Here is an 18,151-nt window from a genome sequence, read left to right as displayed (position 1 = left end):
ACGGCCCCTCATCCTAGACATTCAGCCTGACGAACTCTTTCACAGAAAGGGATATTCATTCACCTCACAGTAAAATATAATCAGTAAATTTTTAATTTATGCAAAAAATTCCAACATACATATATATTTTTAATTATTTTTGAGCTTAGATTAATACAGATACTCGGCAGAATACCTAAGGATTATTCGGCAGAACTGAATATTCAGCAAAAGGGCCAAATACCGAACAGCAGGCGAATATTCCGTCAATCTCTAGTCATAGCACAGGGAGGCGAATTCAAGGATTAAGTTGGTCAAGAACATCAGATCAGAATTACAGAAGGGCAGCAAAATTCGTGTGGCCCACAGGCGGCAAAATCATAAATATGCCCCTGGGTTGGGCCAGTAACTGAACCATCTCGAACTTTCAAGAGTCTTTTGATAGCTCTGTTTTTCAAGTTTCTTTGGTATATTCGAGCCAAATAAACAAATCACTAGGTAAACAACCAAACGCTCTCATACCACAATAAGGGTACTTATCTTTTTTCCCCAATTAAACCCGAATAGAATCCGATTAATGTGCAGATGACATCAAAAATGAATCGGGAAAAATAGATGAAACGATTAATTGCAAGGCCAAATTCATTCGGGGAAATATGAATAATGAGCTTAGAAATATTCCGTTTATTTACAGCCGGCATCTTGAACCCGTTGCTCGCGAGCGCTACTATTATACCAGACATGCACCTCGTCCACATTCACCTCTGTGGAATTTCTAACGAATTGGTACATGTTGGAATGTGCGTGTACGAGTTATGAACCTGACATAATGCTTGTTGTGTGCAAGTGCGGCCATCTGCCATCAATTTTTCCAACAATGATTGAATATACAAGATTCATCGAAAGACTGGTTATTTGTGGAGATGAATTTTCTGCCTTGTAATCTTCATCTCCACAAATAACCAGTCTTTCGATGAATCATGTATTGACAAGTGGAGAGGACGTTTCTATATGCATATGGCCATCTGGTTGGCCTTTGTCATTCACGAGCTATTAGTTGATTGTTGACGCCGTCCATGTACGGTGCCTTTCAACATATATATACGCTCCAAGGTTGAAATATTCTACCATAGCTTAGATGGTAGAGCACTCGTCCGGCAAGCGAGAGACCGGGGTTCGTGTCCCCGTGGGGGCAGTGATGAATTTTCTTCCTTGTAATCTTCATCTCCACAAATAACCAGTCTTTCGATGAATCTTGTATTATCACAAAAAATATTATCACAAAAAATCTTTTATTTTTGTAAATTTTGTATAAATCTTGTATTGACAAGTGGAGAGGACGTTTCTACATGCAATGATTGAATACTTGTACCGTCGTAGACCTATTGGTACGAGACCTCTCTGTGGTGAGACTTTTTAATGGGGAGATCGGCTCGCATTCGCGCGTTGAAGTTGGGAACCACTGCAACAAACTTTAGATGACCGTCACTGTGGCGAGCTCGCGAGCACTGCGGGGCAGACAAGAAAGTATTGGGAGGGCTGGAAGTTGTGAGTCATCCCGTATGTACGGGACTCAATCACCTACGCAGAAAGGGGGGGGGGGGAAGGGGCTGATTGCATTATACATTCATTAATGATTGTGGCGCACCTCTGCCCTTCACAAAATTCATTGGATGGAACTACTCGCGAATAGCGTGAGTTCCCTTCCCTTCAGGTTTCAGCGCCTATGCTGCAGAGATAAGTGAGGTATCCAAGCGCGCTCGATACAGTGTCCGATTTCTTACCACTGTCTAAGCTACGGTCGCATTATCCGCAAAATGTGAAGGAAGTAGTAATCACTTTCGCAAAAAATGCGTACAGGATGTACGAAACGCGTAGACATCCATCCATCATTAGCATTTTCATAGTTGCCAACTGCTACGGATTGTCCGTAGTTTCTTTAGACGGCCGCAATAAATTACGAAGCTAAGGGAGACACACTCAATACTGCAGAAATCAGATTTAAAAAAAAAAAAAAAACAGGTCTTTTGAGTTTCTTGCGGTTTTATTTATTTTTATCATTATATTTTTTCAAATTGCATCGATCTTTACTATAACGATAAATTCGTATGCGCACGTGAGAGAGTTCGAGAGAAGACAAACTCAGAACCGATGTGTTGGAAGATCTGCGTGGAAGGCAATCTGTAAAGCAGTGTCTGACCCAGCCGCTCTACTTGATGCCCAAACGCGCAAAAACCTGTTTTCTGTCAAAACCGCCACACGCTGTGGGTTAAAAACAGGTTTTGAGTGTTTCAAAACTGGTTTCAAAACAGGTTTTTTTTTTCGCGGCAAGGTCCGGACGCTGCTTTATTTGCATAGTGCATGGTCGAGCTCGTGGGACTTCTGTCGGAAAGAATGTTACATCGTAGGTGCCGTAAAAGCTCTGATACGAAAAGAACGGGAATCATGGGGAGGGGGGGGGGAATCTAGGGTGTGTAGAATCACGCTTATTACAAAACAAAAGATACAGTAAATAGGGTCTAAGATTGCAAGACGTCCATATATACGGCCCACAAGGGCGTATGCACGTTGTGAGTACATTGAATATCCATGAATTATTTAGGGACTCGGCGACCTCGGAAAGTTTCTTCGGGAGGGGGGTCCCGTGGTCTGAGCCTTCTAGGTTCCAGTGCCAATAAGGTGCTGCTTTTAATGAACTTTCAATTAAAATTAAAAAAAAAAATTAAATTTTTGAGAGTATTTTTCATTGCACTACAATTATGATGTTCTGTCCGAGAGGGGGTACCCCCACCTTCACATGGCAAAGCTGAACATTCATCACTACTGGAAAGCTTAAAGTCAATGTTGGCATGTCTGCATTTTACTAAAGCTTTTCAATTTTCGCTTTTTTGCTAAAGGAATTTTTTATCTAGCTTAAACCCTGTTTCGTACTAACGTGTTATTGGTGGATAACGCAGTGTTCCCAAACCATTGTCAGAGGCGTCTCGACCAGCTGGAGATATTGATTTGCCTATTCAAGCTTTAAAGTGGTTCTTTTATGTGGGAAAATATCTACCAAACTATTTTGCCGAGCCGCAGATGAATCATGAATTGGGAAATGGAGCCATGGGCGACAAAAGTTTGAGAACCACGGGTCTACAGAATAGTAATAATTCAAGTCAGAGGTTCTTGACCTTTTGCGTTCCACGCACCAGTGCAATAAAGTGAGGGCAGCAGAGCCCGTGTATGGATGAAATGAAGGTCGCGGACCTCTTTTTTCAGAGTAATATTCAGTATGTATATACAGGGTGGGCAAAAAGTCCGTATAAACTTTAAAAATTAATAAAAACCGGAAAAATAACCTAAATAAAAAACAGCATCACTAGGTACGGGAAATTTTTTTTGACAGAAAAGAAAATAACAAAAACCAGCCGATAGGTAGCGCTGCTACGAGCGACTTCGCTGGAAATACGCGAATAATGAGGCGGTTATAAGAACTTGCGTTTCTAATCCAGAACCAGTTCACCGTTGTAAACCGTGCATGTAGACCTGCTGCACTCCGCCGTTGCTGGATTTGTGACTCGCCTACAATGTGTTATCCTCTGTGGTGGTGGCCATGTGTATATAACTCTTACTGCTGTAATAAACAATTTAGAGGCATTCTGTTCGTTATTTGCGTATATTTTCTTTGACTTGTGTACGTCAGCGCCACCTGTCGGCTGTTTTTTATTTAATTTTTCCTGTGTTAAAAAATTCATGTGACCTAGCGAAGCTATCCCTGCGGTTTTTTATTAATTTTTAAAGTTTTCACGGACTTTTTGCCCACCCTGTACTATAAAAATATTACTGTTGATATTAAGTTTGAAAATAATGTTGTTTTCTCATACAATCTCACGGACACCCCCAAAAGTTTCTCTTGAAAAAAAAAAAATTAATAGATTAACAAAATAGTTCAAATTTTTGTCACTTGATGGCGTTTTAGTTTTAATGAAACATTTAACCCCTAAGAAGGGTTTTGTTCAATATTTCACGAAGAGATTTTTTATGTACGTTTTGAACACAATTATTTAAAAAAAAAAGTTATTGAATTGATTCATTATTAAGTTTTTACCACAAGATGGCACTTTCACGAAACTTAATGTTAATTATTTAGAAAAGGGGAAATGGTATGTCGGTGCTCTTTAATTCGAATAATTCGCACTTTACCGTCCGAGGGTAATAACTATTTAACAATTAATAATTGAATAATTAACTAATGAATTAATTAACTATAACAAATTAATCCATTTAGTTCGAGCAGTATAAGCCTATTCCCAACTTCAAGGCGCGAATGCGAGCTGATCTCCCCTTTAAAAAGTCTCGCCACAGAGAGCAACACACCTACAAACAGTACAAATATGTAATTCAATCATAACACATCACTCACTTCACTTCTGAAACATAGATGGCAGCGCTGAAAAATCAAACACAACACTACATACACACTCAGTTACACTTCCGGCACAACTCACTAGTAAATCGCCCATAGATGGTGATAGACCTGAGTTGTTCTAGGTTTGAAAGAAAGAAAGTAGTATAAGCTGATATTTTTATTGAATAAATTAACCATCATGAAATTATTCGTCCCTGACACTTGTTAATTAATAATCGTGATTAATAATCGCTCTAGATCGTGTATTATCACGTTTTAACTTCAATTATTTTTTGTTGTTCTGTGAGATATGTAGTGAAGTTTTTAACAGCTGGCTGATGCGAAGATGCATTTAGGAAAGAGAAGATGCAACTGTGCCCACCCCCCTCTCACTTGTCGGGTGAGCGGTCTAGACTCTAGAGCGCTCTAAAACGGTGTTTCTCAACTACCGGGCCGTCAGTGATTCGAAGTTTCATTTTTTACATCAATTTTTCGTTAATTGTGTGTATGACCGGGCCTTTCACGTGCACAAAAGAGATTTACTAAGCCGCGGGTTTTCAAAGGTTGAGAATCAACCAGAGGTCGAGCCACATGCGGCTCTTTGGCCCCTAGAGTGTGGCTCTTCCACAAAATACCACGTGCGAGCTCACAAAAACTCTAGATTTTTGAAAAATCATGTTTAGAGACACGCATTTTGGCCATTTTGTTCTCGCTCCTTTCCCCTCCCTAGTGAGTCATCTTTTTCGCGGGCTTTTGCCGAAAGCCTGACGCTGCTGTCATGTGACACTTCCGCGACCAATCAGGTGGGTCGAAACTAGAAAGTTCCGGAACAAGTTGTCGAAAACGAGGCTTTTTTCTTATGGTACTGGGGGGGGGGGGCAGATAGACGCAAAAGACGAGTCTCTTCTCGGAACATGGGGGGCATGCAATGTTTTCCATACCAAAGGAACGTCAACTTCTACCCGGCCAGATCATAGAAGACGAAGGTCCTGAACCACCACTTCTCATGATGACTCCCGTGGCCACCTCTCTCCATCCGCATCCAACATCGGTCATATACAAGACGAGTATGGATGGAAGAGTCTGAAAGGGTTGACCTCAGCGAACTTATCTCAATCAGATCGAGGGCATTTTTAGCCAAGGCCAGCTTATGAGTACCCTAATTAAGTTAATAACAATGTACCTACCTATCTAGTTTAAGTTTAGAAAAATTTGGCTCTCGAAAGAAATTTTTCAATCGTTGTACTGTTGATATTTGGCTCTGTTGACTACTGAGTTTGACGACCACTGCTCTAGGCCACTAGACTACATAGGCAACGAATATCTGTCTTTTCTTAGAGCTCGTGTGCACTGAACGGGATCATACATGGACGGTCCAGCAATTGTGAGCTTTGGTCTGAGCCACCTCGTTGGGCGTTTTGCCTGTTGTGGCGTTGTTTTTGTATAGGTCCTACTGTCCATGTAGGGTTCAGCGCACACGAGCTCTAAGGAAAGATTGTGATTCATTGCCTTTGGAATCCAGTGCGCTCACCCGGCCAGTGGAGGATGTGGGTTCGATTCCCCGCAAAGCAGTTGGATTTCCTCTATTTCCCGAATTCATCTTCGCATCAGCCAGCTGTTTCAAAAACCCTCGCATGAATAGCGGAGAGTGACATCATACACATCTTTGGACAAGACGCGTAGTATCGGATTACTGATTGGAGGAATTTAGGGGGGGTCGTCCGTCAACCGCGAACATAGACGGTTACTGGCTGCCACAGCTCTCACTTTTGTGATTATCTTTATATTGATTCACACAAGAGCCTACCACCCCCGTACGAGCAGTCATAACAAAATAAAAGCGATATCGTTAATAATTAATTAATGACCGAGTAGTAGTTATTGAATACAACTTGACTGGGGAAGTTCGCCAACACCTCATGAGCACATAATCCGACATCGAGCACTCTTGGACTATTCCGTAAGCACCACGTTGCTCTCGAGCAGCAAGCTGAAAACACACCTGCATTCAAGATGAGAGACCTCGCACCACACGCCCCCCAATCAAAAATCCGGAACAACAAAGACCAGCCAAGCCACACGAATCCAACGACCCGCGGCGACACGTTATGCCAATCAATCATCAAGATTTGTCACAGCAGAAGAATTCCATTCGCTGCTACCTCGGGGTCATTAAAAGCGTTTGCCGCCCACAGAAGCATCGATGGATGGATACGTACTTATGTACGATCCACGAGTGAGTCATCATTAGGTCATTCAGAACCAGCAGCAGACACTTCCGATCAAAATCAGAGAAGACTCGTTCTTTCGGTGCGCGTTGCACGCCCGAACGAGTCCCCTAGATTCTTCTCCTCAAGATGGCGGAGATATCCTCCTAGATAATAAAAGTACTTTTTTTCTCTCTCTCGTGTTAATCGTAATTTATTTCCTATTGTGTGTGTGTGTTGCATGTTCCACTTCCTGTTTCTTGTGTGCATCTGCGCCGCCATGAATGAATGTTCAACTTTGGCCCCTTTTCTCAGCACCCTTCGCGAACTTAATCTCTCCTCTTCTTCCTCTCCCACAGTACATAGTTTAGTTGGTTGTTGACCTGCTGTTCCAGGCTGAGAGGCCCCTCGTAGGTTCCTCTCAAACAGACTGGGTTGCATCATAAAGAGACATTCATTTTAACCCACAGCTAGTCCTTAAAAGCCATTAACAGTTTTCAAGATGGCTTCTGGGTTCGCGCATTCGACACATTTTTCGCATTATTCACGATCCGAGTGCAGCCAATGATTCGAGACGTTGATCGTATAATACAACACTATGTTCATGACAGCCCTGTATAAAAAAAGAAGCCAATAGAAAGCTCATTTTCTGGTCATGACAATAATTCGATTACAGGATTTTGTGTGCAAAAAACAATTGAGAAAAATTGGCTTGACAACAGTGGCTGATGCAGATCCGTAGCCAGAAATTTCGTTCGGAGGGACCAAACTGATAGAACAACAGATTTGGCTATCTTTTTCCCCTTTTTCGGTCATTGTCTCATATTTCCGGGGGGGGGGGGCACTATAACCCCCCCCCCCGCTTGTCACGACCTTGGGCGAGGGGGCACAAAAATTAAAAATTTTCTTCGGAAATTTCGAGAGTTACCAACCTTCAAATAACTTACCACCCCCCTCTAGTATCCCTAAAGAGAATCAAATGCGATTCCTTTATTAACCAAATGTTGGCAAATCGTGGGATGCCATACCTTATTATCATTTATGGTATCACAACAGAGATAATTCCTGCGCGTGTTCTGTCAGAAGACACGAAATGCAAAATCTGAACATCACCTTCTGCAACAAGCAAAGGCAAGCTGTCTTCACAACAAATATGTATAAACTGAATATGATAGAGCTATTTATTAACGCAAAGGAATCGAGCAATTCATAGCAGAAATTCTTGGAAAGGCAATATCTATCATCTATTCTGGGTATTGGTTTTAGGAATAGCCTTAATGCTTACATTTATTTAACAAGAAGAATACCTGTGTTTATAATTTATATACTCGCACACATTTGGACTTGCGGTCGCGATGGCAGGTCCAGTAAATCCGTATGACTTCGGTCGGGGTGGATAAGGGGCCATTCAAGTATTACGTAAGCAGATTTTCAGCCATTTTTGAACCTCCCCCCCCCCCCCCGGCGTCAGCCAAATTTCGTCAGCAGCTTAAAATATTTCATATCTTCAAAAAGGGGTGGTTGATGACGTAAGCAACCTTCAAACCCCGCTCATCAAAAGTCAGCAAATCCGAAACCCCCTCCCCCCCCCCCCGATGCTGACGTAATACTTGAATGACCCCCTAAGATTTGTGGAACCGGGTATCGACCTCGCGACACCTCTAAACATCCTTTGGTACTTTAGGCGAGTATCTATCTCATCGACCTGGGCTATCACGCCCGACACTCTTTATAACGACCCCACGTTATAGCGACAGTTCCATTACAACGACCGGTAGGATAAGCCCTCCCGAATGCTTTCACATAACAATGTATACCTAATCCTACATGTATACCTAACAGCGTAACGCCCTTTTTGACGGAAAGATGGAGGTTGCTATAACGAGCGTTCACTGAATGACTTTTTCTCATTTTGGGTCGTCTTGGAAGGGCCTTGTCCTAGGCACATCAATATTGGAGACAACTTGCGTAGGACCTACCGTAAAGCAGTGATTCCTAGACGGTGTGACGTGCGATCAAACAAAATTAACAAAAGATATTTTGGCCATGAAATCACATACACGTAAATAGGGCAGTGATTTCCCGACCCGACCAGAGGGTTCCTGGAAGATATTCAAATTTCAAACGTCATCACTAGAGCCCGGATTATGTGCATATGCATTTGAATATTTTGGCCTTTTTAGCATTAATGCATATAAATGCATAAAATCAAAGAATTTTCTGTATAAGTGCATATTTTTGAAGTTTTATTTACTCTTTTATAATTTTTCAAATAAATACTGTTCATAATATTTTCATAACATCGGTTTTTTTCCCGCAGGTGGAATTTAGGGAATTGATACATATTTATAAAGTATTTTACGAATATTAACCGTTTTATTGTGAGGCTATTTCTAGAGATACGTCAAAGCGTTAAATGTTTTTTTTAGAAATAGTGTCGAAATTCTTTTGCTACTAGTATTTTCGTTATTGAGCAGTTACTACGTACAAACTAAAAATTAAAAAATGCCTGAATAAAAAATATGTAGAAGTTATTTGCATATGCAGTATATACAGGATGATCAGCGAATAAGCCCTTATTTCAAAATTAAATATCTCTACAACAAAGATCAATAGAATTATGCGGTAAACGGTACGTTTATTAGCAAAACTGTAAGAATGTTGTACAGAAATTTCGAAAATTTAGTTTTTTTTTAATTTTTTAGAATTTAAAAAAAAAAAAACAAAACTGGAAATTTTGGGGTTCCGAAAATCCTCATTTGTGTGAAGAGAAACCACTGCATTCGCCTAAAGTTACTGCATGGGCTGCGGTATGCGCCATGTGTGCTGACAAATTGTTCCAAAATTGTAACGTAACGTTCAGTAGTAATCGTTTCTCGCACGAAGAATAAGGCCGATAATGCCTCTGGAGCATACCGCAGCCCATGCAGTAACTTTAGGCGAATGCAGTGGTTTCTCTTCACACAAATGAGGATTTTCGGAACCCCAAAATTTCCAGTTTTGTTTTGTTTTTTTTAAATTTAAAAAAAAACAACTAAATTTTCGAAATTTCTGTACAACATTCTTACAGTTTTGCTAATAAACATACCGTTTACCGCATAATTCTATTGATCTTTGTTGTAGAGATATTTAATTTTGAAATAAAGGCTTATTCGCTGATCACCCTGTATGTATATGGGGATATTTTTTGCAAATTAAATTATATATTAATATGCACTAAAAAATAGAAAACATGCATTTCAAAAACACATCTTTTTTTTGCATGGTGATTTTTTTAATGCATATTTTCTCATTTTTTGTACATATTTCGGACTTTGACTTTTTTCAAGATTTTTAGTGCTATTCTGGGGTTAATGGATATTTTGGCATTTTAAGTGTATATTTTGGCATTTTAAGTGCACATTTTGTATTTTAAGTACACATTTTGTATTTTAAGTGCACATTTTGTATTTTAAGTGCACATTTTGTATTTTCCGTGCTTATTTGCATATTTTTAGAGCATATTTTGCCACTTTTTTAGTGCATATAATCCGGGCTCTAGTCATCACCTTGGAGACCACGAACGTAAAAAAAAAAAAACCGTTTGAGTCTCAACGACGTAAATACATTTTTCTCTCATTTAGAATCGGATAAAATAACAACTAAATAAACACGTATAATAGAATCTTGGAAAAAAAAACAAGGCAGGACTCGAAGCATCGTGTTCTCAAGAGACTGAGAAAAAAATAAAATAAAACCAGTATTTCCTTTAAAAAAAAACAAAAAAAAGAAGAAAATTACAGAAATATCCAAAAGACGACACGTCGAAAATGAAGTAAACAACTCCACACAAAAAAAAAGTAAAATAAACTAATCAGGAACAAGTTTTCTTCTTTCGTGTACTTTGTTGACAGCGAAAAAGAAACGAAAGAACAACAACATATAATAACAAATAAAATAATATAAATAAGTCAATTCCCGAAGAATAAATACAACGGGAAAGGTCACCAGGTTTTATTTCTTTCTTTCTTTTTCGCCACGGAGAGAAGCTGAAATACATAAATCTGCATACGTGTCTGAACGTGCGTAGACTGATTTGCATAAATGCGTGTGTAGACGATGAACTTCATGATGAAGCTGCTAGTAAACAACGAGTCCCCGTTTCTCTTTTGGGAGAAGAAAAAAAAAGCTGTTTTTTTAATTAATCTTCCGGCTATAGATTTTTCTTTTCTCACGGAAATATCAAAAACACGATTAGCACTTCGCATTTATTTGCTATTTATCTCTATTCGATTCCTTTTTTTTCCCCTCTCTCTTTTCCTCCCATATATTATATTCCACGACCTCGATAATAGATAAAAAAAAAACCTATCCTGACGATACACGAAACGAAACATCAATCAATCATCGATTCTTATGCATGCGAGAGTTCGGATTTATATCTCACGGCCGATTTGGAATTCAGAACAGGGCTTTGGGAATTCCTTTAGATTCATGGATTTGCATGAAGAATTTGAAAAAAAAAAACAAAAAAACAAATGACGTATAAGTCAACTAAAATTGCTGTTGGTACATCCTTAGATTGAAAACTTGAATGTCATTCCAAGTTTTACTTTTAAAACAAACAAATACGTGAAGTAGAACGTTTTTCCTCATACGTAAAACTCAAATTGATTCGACTCGAGTAAGAGACGCGGCTCAAGATGTTTGTCAGACAACTCAAGACAAAGATTCAACTCCAGATTTTTGTTAGACAACTCAAGATGTTTGTTGGGTAACTCAAGACAGAGACTCAGTTCAAGATGTTTGTTATACAGAGACTCAGTTCAAGATGTTTGTTATACAGAGACTCAGTTCAAGATGTTTGTTATACAGAGACTCAGTTCAAGATGTTTGTTATACAGAGACTCAGTTCAAGATGTTTGTTATACAGAGACTCAGTTCAAGATGTTTGTTATACAGAGACTCAGTTCAAGATGTTTGTTATACAGAGCCTCAGTTCAAGATGTTTGTTATACAGAGCCTCAGTTCAAGATGTTTGTTATACAGAGACTCAGTTCAAGATGTTTGTTACACAAATCTTGATCGAGCCTCAACCTCAAGATGTTTGTTAGACAAATCAAGATGTTTGTTAAGTAGAGACTCAACGCAATCATGTTGAGTCGAGAATCTTGGAAACTATTTAAATGTTTCTTATATGAAACTCAACCCAACTTGCTGGTTAAGAAATAGGAAACTACTCAACGTGCTTGTTCACATCCAACTGGAGGTGCTTTGTTATATAGTAAGTGAACTTGTCCATTACGCAGCGATTCCGATGACGATTTTTGTAAAACAAAGACTTGGGGGGGGGGGAAGACTCAACTCAGTATGTTTGCTAAACAAAGACTCAACATGTTAATTGAGAGAGAGAACCATAGAAGACTGAACATATTATTGAACCGTAGAAGACTGAACATGTTATTGAACCGTAGAAGACTGAACATGTTATTGAACCGTAGAAGACTCGACATGTTTGCTATACTGAGACTTGACTCCGCATGTTTGGTATTCCTGAAGTTGTGATGTCATGTTTGTTGTGCAGAGAATATCTAAAAATGTTCACGTTCAGAGACTCAACACTTTGGCTATATAATGACTACTCATCTCAAGATGTTTTGGATACAGAAATTCATCTCAAGATGTTTTGGATACAGAAATTCATCTCAAGATGTTTTGGATACAGAAATTCATCTCAACATGTTTCTCAAAGACTCTACTCAACAAGGTTGCTATAAATAAACAATCCAAGATGTTTGTTACACGAAACAATTAAAGACAGAGACTCAACTAGTTGGATTGTTGTGTAGAGGCAGTTCAAAATACTCGAGACACCACTCAAGGTGTTTTGTTTACATAGTAAGTGGAATATAAATGTTTTGCTACACAGAAACTTGACCCAATAAGTTTCCTACACAGACTCACCTCAAAGTATTTTTGAGAAACCACAGAAACTCAATATGTTCGACGTACATAACGAAAGCAAGATCCAACATGTATGTTATGTAGGGAATATCTAAAATCACTATATAAGAAAAACTGGCTGTGTGAGGAGATATTGATGTTTAGGGAAGAAAAATTCATCTCTGCCCTCATGGGGACTCGAATTTCGGGGGAAGGGGTCGTCTTTCTCTGCGTATAACGTCGCCATCTGGTTGGCTTGAATATCATTTGCGAGCTATTTGCAGAATGTTGCCATCGCACGGAGCAATTCAGCACATATATTTTTCAAATATTCTACCTGCATTCATAACTAAGAGGTCCAGCATTACGAGAGACCCGTGAGGAGGTACCCGTGAAGGCAGAGATGAATTTTCCTTTCCTAAACATCAATAGCTCCTCTCACACAGTCAGCTTTCCGTATATACAGTCGAATCCCGTTATAACGAACTCCAAGAGACCGGAGAAATCGCTTCGTTATAACGAAATTTCGCTACAAAGGCATTCGATTTTATTTTGCATTGTTCCCATATAAACTTATCTGGGGGGATTAGAAAAGTGTTCGTTAAAACCAAATTTTTTTTTATAACGGTATTCGACTGTATTGTATTTACAAAAGGGGAGGTCGTCTTTCTCTACAAATACCTAAAAACGTTCGCTTTTAGGAGACTCAACATGTGGCTCAACTCAAGATGATTCATTTTCACAGACGCGGTTCAACATTTTCGTCATATATAACGAAGGCTGCATAAACGTTAAGTCATCAACCCTAATAAGTCGTCACTCCGGTTAAGACGTCGTTTTTCTTCGATCCTGTCCAGTTTTCATAGATAACAACGCTCATAAACCATCGCTTACTCGTCGCTAATTTCGGTTAACTCGTCACAATGGAAAAGTGAGGGAAACAGTGAGGAACATATTATTTCTCTACGGCTCCCTTCAAAGAAAAATGTTCAAAAGTAGCCATAAAACCTCATGTATCAAAGCGGAACAGCTCAAGTAACGAAAGTTAGGCAGAGGAAGTTCATTTGCCGACTAAAAAACAACGTTCTTGAAACGTTAGGGGCTGTTCGAGCTGGACCTGATTTTTGTGTGGACCCCACCAATTTGGAGTTTTAAATAAAAACATCTTCGCTGAACAATCAGACATTTTTCCCAAGTTTAGGCCGTCTAATATCTGCTTTTACCTGCCCAGAGCCCTCCTCAAGTCCAAAAGGGGACCCTGTATTTGAGATTACCTTATTATATAGGGGAGGGACAGGATAGAAGAGGATAGGATACCTTATTACATATAGTGCATCGTGAACTTCCGATAAAGAATTCATACGCACTGAAATTACTCACTCATCTGGGTACGACGGCACGGGCCGTCGTGAAGATTTGTTGTAGAGAAAAGATAACTATTCTAACAGTTGCGCTGATTAGCATAAATCAAAAATTACTAGTATAAATCATAAGTATACCCCGTGTATTTTACAATAATAACTACTAAGAGCTCTCAAAAAAGTTAGATTCCATTTGTTTTCCCCCTTCTGTAATCTACCCATTTTGTAATACCAATCGAATCCCGTTTTAACGAATACCGTTACAGCGAAAATCTCGTTTTGGCGGGAACACTTTTCTAAGTTTACATAGGAACAATTCAAAAACTTGGAATTATTTCCCTGTAATAACGAAATTTCGTTATAACGAAGCGATTTTTCCGGTCTCTTGGAGTTCGTTTTAACGGGATTCGACTGTATTATGATTTTCATTCATATTTTGATTAAATGTTATACAGTCGAATCCCGTTTTAACGAATACCGATATAGCGAAAATCTCGTTTTAACGAACACTTTTTCAATTCCCCCACATAAGCTTACATAGGAACAACGCCATAAACCTGGAATTCCTTTATAACGAAATTTCATTATAGCGAATTGATTTCCTCGGTCTCTTGACGTTCGTTATAACGGGATTCGACTGTATTACTTAGAATTTATACGAATTGCACACCATTTCACAATGAAACTGACGGCACTCCGCTCATAAGCCGTCATAACATTTCCATAACGTGAGTGACGACTCACTCATCGAGGTTTTACTGTACATAAATCTCAAATATCCTTTTTGACAAAAGTTCTTCTGCCAGACGCCGAGGAGAAGCTTAAATCCTTGAATCCCAGCCACTGATAAGAATCTCGAATCCGATGCCAATTCTCCCGTAAATTTCCTCTTTTGCCTTCTCTTTCCCCAAGGATGAGAAGAGAAAGTCTTTCTCTCAGTTTATTTCAACGGCAAAAAGCCGGAACAATCCGGTAAAGATTGGTTCTTATCCAGCTCGTTCCGGTTACGGTTAGTTTCAGGCAAGAGAGAGAGAGAGAGACACGTCACACACCTTCTTACAAACAACACTTAGCTAACAAGGAGAAATGAAAGACTCATAAACATTGCACGATATGTGTGTGTGTGTCTTTGGGGCAAAAATAACAAAAGAAAAAGTCGTAGTACCCACTAACCACAGAATGAGTTATAATAACAATAAAGGAAACAAAAAAAGTTGCTTTATTGCTGGGGTGGCTCTTCGTTCTCAGGAACGAACACAAAAGAAACATCGACGACACAATCGCGCGTGCGTACGAACAACCCATCAATCACGAAAATAATATCCGATACAATCTCTCGCTGACGCTGACAGGTCGAATGTTTCAATTATGTGGCAGACATTGTGTGAACATTAGGGAAATCTCGCTCCAATTATTCCAGATATGCCACATACACAACATAATAAATAAATCCGCCATGTCTCGTTCTAGATCAGTGGTCCTTAACCAGGGGTCGTCGGAGAAATTCAAGGGGGGATCCGTGAGAAGCGTGGGCAAAAATATTTGTGGTGATGGACTTTTGATAAACCGAAGTCATTGTATTTACAAGATTCATCGAAAGACTGTAATCCTCATCTCCACAAACAACCATTGTATTTATATTGCCTATTTCTGAATACTATTTTGTAAAAAAAGGTCCCTGGCGTTCGTCTTATTGACAGTGGCATATTTACGGGTTGGGGGGGGGGGCGGATTAGTGGGCTATAGTCCAGGGTGGAAGATCAGACGGGCGGGAAATTTGAGGAATGAGTTGCTAAGAAAATCAGTAGAATGGGAGTATGTATAACCCTAGATAAATCCGCCTCTGCTCCAGACAGCAAGGGACCGAGTCAGTGAGTGACCTAGCGAGTTTGCAAGCACGTGAGTGAGCAAGAGCGGGCGACCGGGTATGAAAATACGTGAGTGAGCAAAAAAGCGTGGCCTAAAGCGTGTGAATGCCAAAAAGAATGATCTAGATCAGTGTTTCTCAACCTGGGGCCATATGGCCCCCTTGTGGTCCTGGGATATTCTAAGGGGGCCACGAGTGAAAATCAGATGAAAGGGGAAGTCACGACAAGTGGTGAAGGGGGCCCGCAGAGAGATATTTCACTTGAAAACTTGTTTTCTTCATATGTTGGTGGAAAAAAGTGTGACTTAACTTTCAGAATCCAGCATAGCTGTCCATGAACCAGGAGCCATCTAAACCTATGTGGGCATCACTATGGCTTGAGGTGCTCATGGAGGCCCTTCATGGTCACATATGGTACTATGATTTTTGAGTGTAAATATGTAAGCTGTTTCGATTACGTAAAGGGGCGCCCCAGAATATCATTTCGCCCGGGGAACCATTATAGTGAGACGGCTGTGCATAGAACCCCTAAAAGAAGGAAGTTCACTGAACTACAGCCTACGGTAAGTTGCAGACCCATAATGATGTGTCAGTAGGGGCGATTTAATGTGTACGTTCGTTGGATCGTCCAGCATTTTGCACATACCTATTATTCCCATATAATTTGTCCCTTAAGAAAGGTGGCAATCTCCCCTTCCCCACTTCAACTGATCTTATAAAATTTTTGTTCATTATAAAAAAATTTAGTTTGGACTAAACCAAAGTAAGTGGAAAGTGTTTCGCTCCTTCATGAGGGTAGGGGGCCCTAGGTAAGACGAGGGGGAGGGGCACGAGAAGAAAATGTGGTTCAAAGTGGGGCATAAGCTAAAAAAGGTGTTTTTTTTTTTTTTTTTTTTTTTTTTAACCGAGCACAACTCAGGTCTATCGCCATAGGCAATTTTCTACCTAGTGAGTTGTGCCGGAAGTGTAAGTGTGTGTACCTAACAGTCTGAGTGCGTATCTAGTGTTGTGTAAAAGAACCACTGATCTAGAGCATGTGTAAACGATCCAAAGAGTGGCCTATAAAGCAAGGAACCACATCAGTGAGCTACCAAGAGTGGCCTAGAGCATATGAGTGACCAGAACAGTGTGCAAGCATGTGAGTGACCAGAACAGTGTGCAAGCATGTGAGTCACCAAAATGGTGTGCAAGCATGTGAATGACTAAAAGTGACTTATAGACTCAGCGAGCATGGGAGGTGACCAAAAGAGTGACTCAGAGACACGTATACTTGCAGGAGTGGGGGGAGGAGACTACGCGGATTACAGCACAGGATGGCGAATTAGAGAAAACATCTCGTCAAAAAAATATTAGACTAGAATTAGAGAAAGGCGGCAAAATTCGCGTGGCCCACAAAAGGTAAAACCATAAATGCGCCTCTGCTTACTGAAGCAAAAGGTCTGTGAAACACAAAAAGTGAAGGACCCCTGTTCTAGATGCTTCTACTACCAATTTTGTATATTTTTGCTATCAATATTGCATTCATTTATGTGTAATCATTGTGCCTCATCATTCGAAAACTACGTCATAGCCACCCCAGATGGTCCCTGCGTCATCTGTAGAACTATAACCAAGCTTCACTTAGCTGAATGAAATGCTCAGAGACCTCAAAATTAGTTCTAGATTTTATAAAAATTTGGTAGCAACTAATTTATACTCATCTGATATGGCAGAAACTGATTTTAGGTAGTTTCACAGAGGAAAACACCCCCCCCCCCAACAAATACAAAATGGCCTTGTAGCGATTATGAAGGCCGACTAATTTCTACCCTAGGACCAACCAACTTTTTTCCACGTAATTTTTTTTAATACTATAAATTTACATGTAAATTCACCATTCATAAAGTAGAAAAAGGCACAGTATTGTCCAAATATATATATTTCAGTAATTTGCCCGAAAATACCTCCACGTTGGACGATATCACCTATTCCCGTCTTGGGCTGCATATCTGGTCAACATAGTAAATAAGGCGAAAATACCGACTTAAGTGCCGTGTGGGGGCCTTTTGTGCATCTTTCATCCACATAAAGTTTTCAGAATCTGGAGCACTTGGACCCTTAGAGACGGCTAAGCACCCTTCTGCACCATGTTGTCACAGGGGTGAGAGGAGTCTACATCTATTCCAAAGGTGTCCAAGGTTTTAGTTAGCCCTGAACCATTGATGGTTATGAAGGAACTCTTCAACGGAACCGTTGGCGATACTTTTCCGCGAAACCCTTGAGGGGACTAAGAGAGATTCTTGTATTGAATTCTTGGTGATGCTGTTCCACGGAACCCTTAAGGGATACGAGATTGTTACACACAACCAATGGGTGGTCCCCCCTCCCCATGGAACCCGGTTACGAGAATATTCCACGGGATCTTTGGCGATACCTGTTCCATCGG

At 40.0% G+C, this 18,151-nt stretch overlaps 1 protein-coding gene across 1 annotated transcript in view; it reads right to left on the bottom strand.

Annotated features, from left to right (window-relative positions):
- Nucleotides 1–18,151, bottom strand: part of LOC149065955 (insulin-like peptide receptor) — a 194,674-nt gene that overhangs the window by 102,612 nt on the left and 73,911 nt on the right. The gene's annotated exons all lie outside the window — the stretch shown is intronic.

This window comes from Pholcus phalangioides, unplaced genomic scaffold (assembly GCF_987345545.1).
Source record: "Pholcus phalangioides strain wild (caught in Gottingen) unplaced genomic scaffold, Ppha-v1.0 ptg000036l_1, whole genome shotgun sequence".
NCBI lineage: Eukaryota > Metazoa > Arthropoda > Arachnida > Araneae > Pholcidae > Pholcus > Pholcus phalangioides.
This window is presented reverse-complemented; position numbering and strand designations above follow the sequence as displayed.